Source organism: Dasypus novemcinctus, chromosome 12 (assembly GCF_030445035.2).
Source record: "Dasypus novemcinctus isolate mDasNov1 chromosome 12, mDasNov1.1.hap2, whole genome shotgun sequence".
NCBI lineage: Eukaryota > Metazoa > Chordata > Mammalia > Cingulata > Dasypodidae > Dasypus > Dasypus novemcinctus.
In genome coordinates, this window is record NC_080684.1 from 26,492,312 (window position 1) to 26,499,786 (window position 7,475).

Genomic DNA, 7,475 nt, shown 5'->3' on the forward strand with positions numbered 1-7,475 from the left:
TATTTTGCTAAGTAATAATCATAATTTAAATTACAGGATGAAATCATTATATAGTTACTATTATTAAAATTTTCATTATAACATATGCATTTTCCCTGTTACTTCCTTGGAAACTATACTGTACAAAACAATAACTTTATCAGATTATTATATTTGAAAGCAGGTCTTGAAAAAGGCTGGCATACAACTTTCTGAAATAATATATTCACTCTTAATGGAATCTATCTATGCTCATCATTATTGAGAAGTCCAAACGGGACTCCATTAGTATGGCTCATTTATTCATAATGATTTGCATTGGGTTATGCCAATTTTAGTCAGAGGAGCAGGAGTCAATTTTCCCTAAAGTTAAGAAGGAGTGTGTTACGATGAAATTTCCACAAACATGTATTTTTTTGTTTACTATGAGTAGAAATCAAGTATCATTTTAACTAAAAAATGAATTTTTAGATGACAAAATAATACCTAGTATTTTAAGGCAATTAAGGCTAACACAATGATAGGTATTTAAATAACTTTTCTAATCTTACCCAAAGCAGAATGAAGTATGTTAAACGTTTATCATTGTTACCCATTTTCAAATCTGTAAAATTACAAACAACTTTCTGTGAGTTAAGTAATGAATTAAAAATATATACTAGGAGATTATAACAGGCTAGAATAAAATCTATATTTTTGACATAATCAAAACAATCTTTTCACTACAGAATATATTCTGTGAATAGCTTATAAGTGTGAGGGATAGCTATTTTGCCATTTGTTGTGAATGCAGGTTTTATGGTTCTTTCTGATATTTTAGGCATTTTGAAGGTATTTGAAATCATATAATGAATTGATATCTCTCTTATTTTTACCTACAGACATTTCAGAATTGAGAGCTTAGCATGCCAAATAAGACATCAATTACAGAATTCACTCCTTTGGGACTTACGGATGACCCACACTTACAAATTGTGATATTCTTCTTTATGTTGTTCACATACTTATTGAGTGTAAATGGAAACTTGACCATCATCACATTAACACTGACTAATGTTTCTTTGAAGACTCCCATGTATTTCTTCCTTAGGAATTTCTCTCTCTCTTAGAACTTTCATATACAACATTCTGTATTCCTAGATTTCTTATTAGCATTGCTACAGGAAACACAACCATTTCCTATAATACTTGCTTTACACAAGTATTTTTTTTTTAATCCTTCTGGGAGCAAGAGTTTTTCCTTCTGGCTGTTATGTCCTATGATTGCTATGTGGCTATCTGCAAACCTCTGCATTACACAAGTATAATGGGCAACAAAGTCTGCAACAGGCTTGTAATCAATTCCCAGTTAGCTGGTTTCCTCCTTATCTTTCCTCTAGCGATTATGGGTCTTAAACTGGATTTCTGTGACTCCAACATTATTGACCATTTCACTAGTGACACTTCTCCTATGCTGCTGCTTGGTTGCACAGACACGGCTTTCGTAGAGCTCATGGGATTTTTCTTAGCGGTTTTCACACTCGTGGAAACTTTGACCTTGGCGATTATATCCTATGCACTCATTCTTAGAATAATTTTGAAGTTTCCTTATGCCCAGCAAAGGAAAAAGGCTTTTGCTACTTGTTCTTCCCATATGATTGTGGTTTCCATTTCGTATGGGAGTTGCATTTTCACATACGTCAAAACTTCAGAAAAGGAAGGGGTGGCTCTGAGCAAAGGGGTAGCAGTTCTCAATACCTCTGTTGCTCCTATGCGGAATCCCTTCATTTACACCTCAAGGAACCAGTAGGTGAAACAAGCCCTTAAAGGCTTGATCAAAAAAACGTTACCACAGAAACACTAATTATTACTAAATTGGTACCCTAACCACAAATAAATACAAACTGTTGTTCTCAGTGGTAGATATACACAAGGGAATAAAGCGCAAAAGGTTTCCTGTTATGGTAGGGTTAATTTTAAAGTACAGGCATGGTTAATAAGTAAATCACTTAATACTTAGTAAGAACTGTGAATAATAGGAGCACACTATGGAAAAGGTGGGGGAAGGCTTCAAATTTTATAGGCTGTTTATAGGTTTCACAGTTACCTTAAAATAAATCTTTATTGTATTTTTTCGGTATTCAAACTCATTTCTTTGTATAATATTTTTCCTTTCTCTTTGTTCATTTACTTTCACATACCAAACAGGAAGATCGTGAGGTGTGAGTAAAGGAGGAAGGAAGGAAGGAAGGAAAGGAAGAAGGGAGGAAGGGAGGGAGGGAGGGAGGGAGGGAAGAAGGAAGGAAGGAAGGAAGAAAGAGAGGGAGGGAGGGAGGAAGGAAGGAAGGAAGGAAGACAGGCAGGCAGGCAGGCAGGCAGGCAGGCAGGCAGGCAGGCAGGCAGGCAGGTTTTTGCTCTTTGATTTAAGGGAAACATGTAGCAGCTTTAGATAGACAATTCAAATGCCACCTGAAAATAAATTAATCTAAGGATAATTGCACAGAAACCTACAATTAAAGAATGGAATGGGCCTCAATTTCAAGAACTAGAAACAGTTCATCAAATTTTATTTTTGGGGGGAGGGTTCTGCTTCCAATTTACTAATATGCCTTATTCTATACAAACAGATATTCAGACTCTGTATGCAAAAAAGCTGGGAAACATGATCTCCTGTAAAGATAAGATATTTTAAGCCTTCTAGATTAGTGTGCCATCAATTTAGCTCCATCAGAAATATTTATCTACTTCCTTTCAGATAATTCATTCCTGTTAAACAGGAACTGGGAAAGGAGTTGGTGTTGGTGAAGGCGATGTACTCTAAGGAAGTGATAAAAACAGGGTCATTAAGTTTGACTGATGCATTATAAAATTTCATTAGCAAATAGAGGAGTGTAAAAGATAAAAAATCAATCAAGTGTGACAAGATAAAGAAATCAATCAAAATAACATAAAATTAATGGAGGGTTTATTAAAATCTGATAACATGAAAAAAATCAAAATGCCATGATTTTATTAGCACACAAATAAATAAGGAGACTCCAAGGACCAATTATACATCGTTGCTGTAAGCAAATAACTACTCTAAATAGTTCATACTAACAATTAGTAAGAACGAAAATTCATTGGAAACAATGTGAAATTAAAATTAAAAATTAAAAATTGAATTTTTAAAAATGAAAGAAAGTAAAGTTGCATGGAAATTAGACAACAAGGTTTACAGCTAAAAAACAGACTTCTGCAATTCTAGTACTTAAATATGGTGAGATTAAAATGTCACAATTATAAATTTAAAATATTCCTATTTCTAATAAAACATAGTAAAATTGTGTAATTAAGTTATACTGTTTGTAATGATATTAATATTCTGTGTAATTATGTAGTAGAACATTTGAAAATCACAGAAAAATTGTGAATTAACAAATTTTCATGAAGCTGCAAAAATTTTTAATATGTATTTCATTATGGAAGACCTTAATAAAATATATAAAATTCTAAAACTGGTGCCTCTGAAATATTTCCAAGATTTTATGAATATCTTGTTTTAAACTTTAAATGCATAAAATTTCATTTAGAGTTTGTGTTCAAGCATATAGTCACATACCATAAATTAACTGATAATATTATAGTTATTAATTTATAAATTACCCATAACATACATGCACAGGTCCTCTATAAAACCCTACTACAATAAATCAATGTAATAAATAAAAACATAATAGTACAAGATGAAGAACAAAAAGATACTGATTATAAGGACATTTTGCGATGTAATGCATCATATTATTCTTTAAATAGATAAGAAGTGTGTATTAGTCAGGGTTCTCTAGAGAAACAGAATCAACAAGAGATATCTGTCAATAGTATGTGATTCTATAAGAATCTCTCACACAGCCGTGGGAATGCACAAGTCCAGGTTTTGCAGGCAGGCCACAACCAGGGGCTGCAATGAAAGTCCAGTGAAGGTCCTTGATGAGTTCTGGGAGACACTGGCTGTCCAAAGATGAGTTAGAAAATTCTCGCTCAATGCTGGAATCACTCCCACTCCCCCCCCCTTTTATTTAAATCTACCACCCTCCCCCCCGTGGCTTTTTTGCTTATTGTCTGCTCTCTGTGTCCATTTGCTATGTGTTCTTCTGTGTCTGTATTTATTTATTTATCCCCCCCCCGCTTTGTGTCTTGCTTGCTATCTGCTCTCTGTGCCCATTCTCTGCGAGCTCTTTCTGTGTTTTTGCTTGTCTCCCTTTTTTGTTGTGTCACCTTGTTGAGTTGACTCTCCACGGGCCAGTTGCACTCAGCAGGGCTTGTGGGCCGGTGGCACTCTGCAATGTGTGGGTGAGCCTGCCTTCACAAGGAGGCCCTAGGACATGAACCCAGGGCCTCCCATATGGTAGACAGGAGCCCAACTGATTGAGTCACAGTCTCTTCCCCACTTCCCCTTTTAAGGCATTCAACTGATTGGGTTAAGTGTGGCTTATTGCTGATGGCAATCTCCCTGACTAATATAATTATAACCAGCTATCTATAATTTACCACTGCAGTAAAGTCAATGGTGACTAAAATCCATAAATACCCTTGTATTACAGTTAGCCCAGTTCTTGCTTGATCAAACAACTGGGTTAATTACCTGGCCGAGTTGACACAATAGCCAAACCATTACAATGTAAAAGATAATTATGAGGATCACAAAATGTGTTATTATCTGGCAAAGAATATTCAAGGAAAAGCAGAAGTATTTGTTCACATTGATGTGGAGATAACAATGCCCAGGCCCTAAAGAATTGTGTATTAAATGAAAATTAAAATTGTACTTGAAGTTGAAATGTAGTAGCATTCATATTAATGACAACAAAATAATGTCAACTATGCTTACCACTATTTGTTGATTTCCCAGAGACTTTTAGCAAACTGCAAAATATAAAATGGAGAAATATTTTTCATAATTATTCAAAATGAGAGTACAAATATTTTATTTTTATTGTATTAATATTTCCAATATACATTTATAAATGATTAGTAATTCTTACATAAATATTTGGTACAATTCACCTACACAGTCTACTGGAATTTGGCCTTTCAATATCTCTATTGTTATATGTAAAACTCAATTTTATTACTTATTATAACTCTATTCGAACTGTTGTTTTTCTTCTTGAGTCAGTTTCAGTAAATTGTGTCTCCCTGGGAATTTCTCCATTTCATATAATTTATTTAAATTCTTGGCATACAGTTTTACAAAGCATTCTGTTCTATTTATTTTGTTTCTGTAAGCTCAAGAGTCACCTCCCTTCTTTCATTCTTGAGTTTACTGTTTTGAATTTTCTCCATTATTTTCTTGGTTAGTCTGGCTAAATATAAGTAAGTTATGATGATATTTTCAAACAACCTATTTAATTGTTGTTGACTTTCCATCTTTTTTTACTATTCTTGATTTCATTAATTTCTGCCTAATCTATTATATTCTTCCATCTTCATGTTTTAGATTAAATTCACTCCTTTTTTTTTTTTTTGCTGTGTGTTAACAAAGAAGATTATACTATATATGTGGGATATTTCTTTTTCTTTTTTACATACTTTTACAATTTTTATTTTTAAAGACTTAGATTATTTAAATGTTACATAAAAATATAGGGTATTCCCAGAATCCCACTCCCTACCCCTCCCACAATTTCCCAAGTTAGCAACATCTGTCATTAGTGTAGTACATTTGTTACAATTGATGAATAAATTTTGGAGCATTGCCACTAAGCATGGATTATAGTTTACATTGTTGTTTGTATTCTCTCCCTCACGATTTCATAGGTTACTGCAAGATACATAATGGCCTGTTTATGTCACTGAAATGTCATTCAGGACAATTCCTGAGTCCCCCAAATGCCCCTGTATTACACCTATTTTTCCCTCTCCCTCTCTGCAGAACCTCCAGTAGCCACTGCCTCCATATCAATGGCAAAAATTCTTCCATTGCTATAATCACAATAAGTCTATAGTAGAATAACAGTAACTCTACTCTAGTCTATTTTTTATTCCCCAATCCTGAGGATTCTGGAATGGTGATACCCACACTGACTCTAATTGAGAGGGGCTTGGAACTCATGGGGCAGATGGATGGAACTATTTTGCTTAAAGTTGCTGACTCTCTCTGATCCTTCAGATGGTCATTATCCACCTTCACTTCTTTGTTAATTGTCCTGGGTGAGTCTAATGAACTGGAGATGAGGTTTAACAACTGTGTTGAGATTCAGGGCCCAACTGACACATGGACAGCCCAGAGATTTAAGTCTGTTGGACATAGACCTATCAACTCTAGCACCAACTATAGGTTCAAATAGAAGGGGCTGAAGAGCCATGTGTAGGGAAACTACAACTGAGTCCAACTCCATCACACTGGGAAGCATAAATTCCAAAGTATGGCTTACTGGCAGGCACCAAACTCCTGAGCTCTCTGCCCTAGCTACAGAGTCTGAATGTCTCCAGAGCCCTCAGGAGCCCTGCTATTTGAGGCAATATTTAATTTGACAGTCAGTGACATACTGATGAGAGGCCCATATGTTAACCTCTGGAATAACTTCCTGATTACTTTGAAGTCTCTTAGCAATATAAACCCAGATGTCTTTACCCTCCCCCTCTTTTGGTCAAGATCTTTTTCCAGTTGGATTTCTAGATGGTGCTTCCTAGTCCCTCAGTGCCAGGGAGGCTCATCTCCACGAGTCATGTCACATGCTGTGGGGAAAGTAATGCATTTATATGCTGAGTTTGCTTATAGAGAGGCCACATTTGACAAGCAAGGAGGCTCTCAGGAGGCAACCCTTAGCACTCTATAATACTAGGCTAAGTTTCAGGTTCAAAAGTAAAGATTCATAAGTATAGATTTCAATATCAAGGACCCATCAGTGGTCCATCCTCCTTCACCAATCACTGACTCAGTGGGATTCTTGTTGTCACATTATAGAATGTGGCAGAGCTCCCCCAGGATGGGAATTCAATATTCTTTTGGTTATTGTGTGGATCTCCACCCACTGTGACAATGCCCCATGAACACGTGAACACATTCATATGCCTTATAGGCATACCCTAAGTAAACCTCATCCCATGCCTCCCCTGTCACTGACACCCCATACCAATGATCCTCCCATGCCATAGTTGTAACCCTCTGTGATTCAAAACTTCATCAAAAATGAAACCAACATAATAACCAAATACAATTACTAAGAAAGTGAAATAATAATGATCATTTTAAAAATAACAAGTAAAATCCAAAAATTTATTAAAAATTTGAAATAATAAAAATATATAAATTTTTAAATTGCTATTGTTTTTTGTCACTTTAAGATTTGCTGTTTTTTATGTACAGTGACATTTTCTTCTGTTTATTACACCAGTGTCATATTTTTTTTCATTTTGTCTTCAAAGAAGCTTTAGATTACAAAAAGTCATGTACAGAATCTAGAAGATCCCCATATACCCAATATCATTTCCCTTATCCCTTTTTGCCTATTGCGAACATTTTACAGTGGATA

At 35.0% G+C, this 7,475-nt stretch overlaps 1 pseudogene; it reads left to right on the forward strand.

Annotated features, from left to right (window-relative positions):
- The first annotated feature begins 884 nt into the window (after window positions 1–884).
- LOC101419424 (olfactory receptor 6C65-like) lies at window positions 885–1,822 on the forward strand (annotated as a pseudogene).
- Window positions 1,823–7,475: the final 5,653 nt, after the last annotated feature.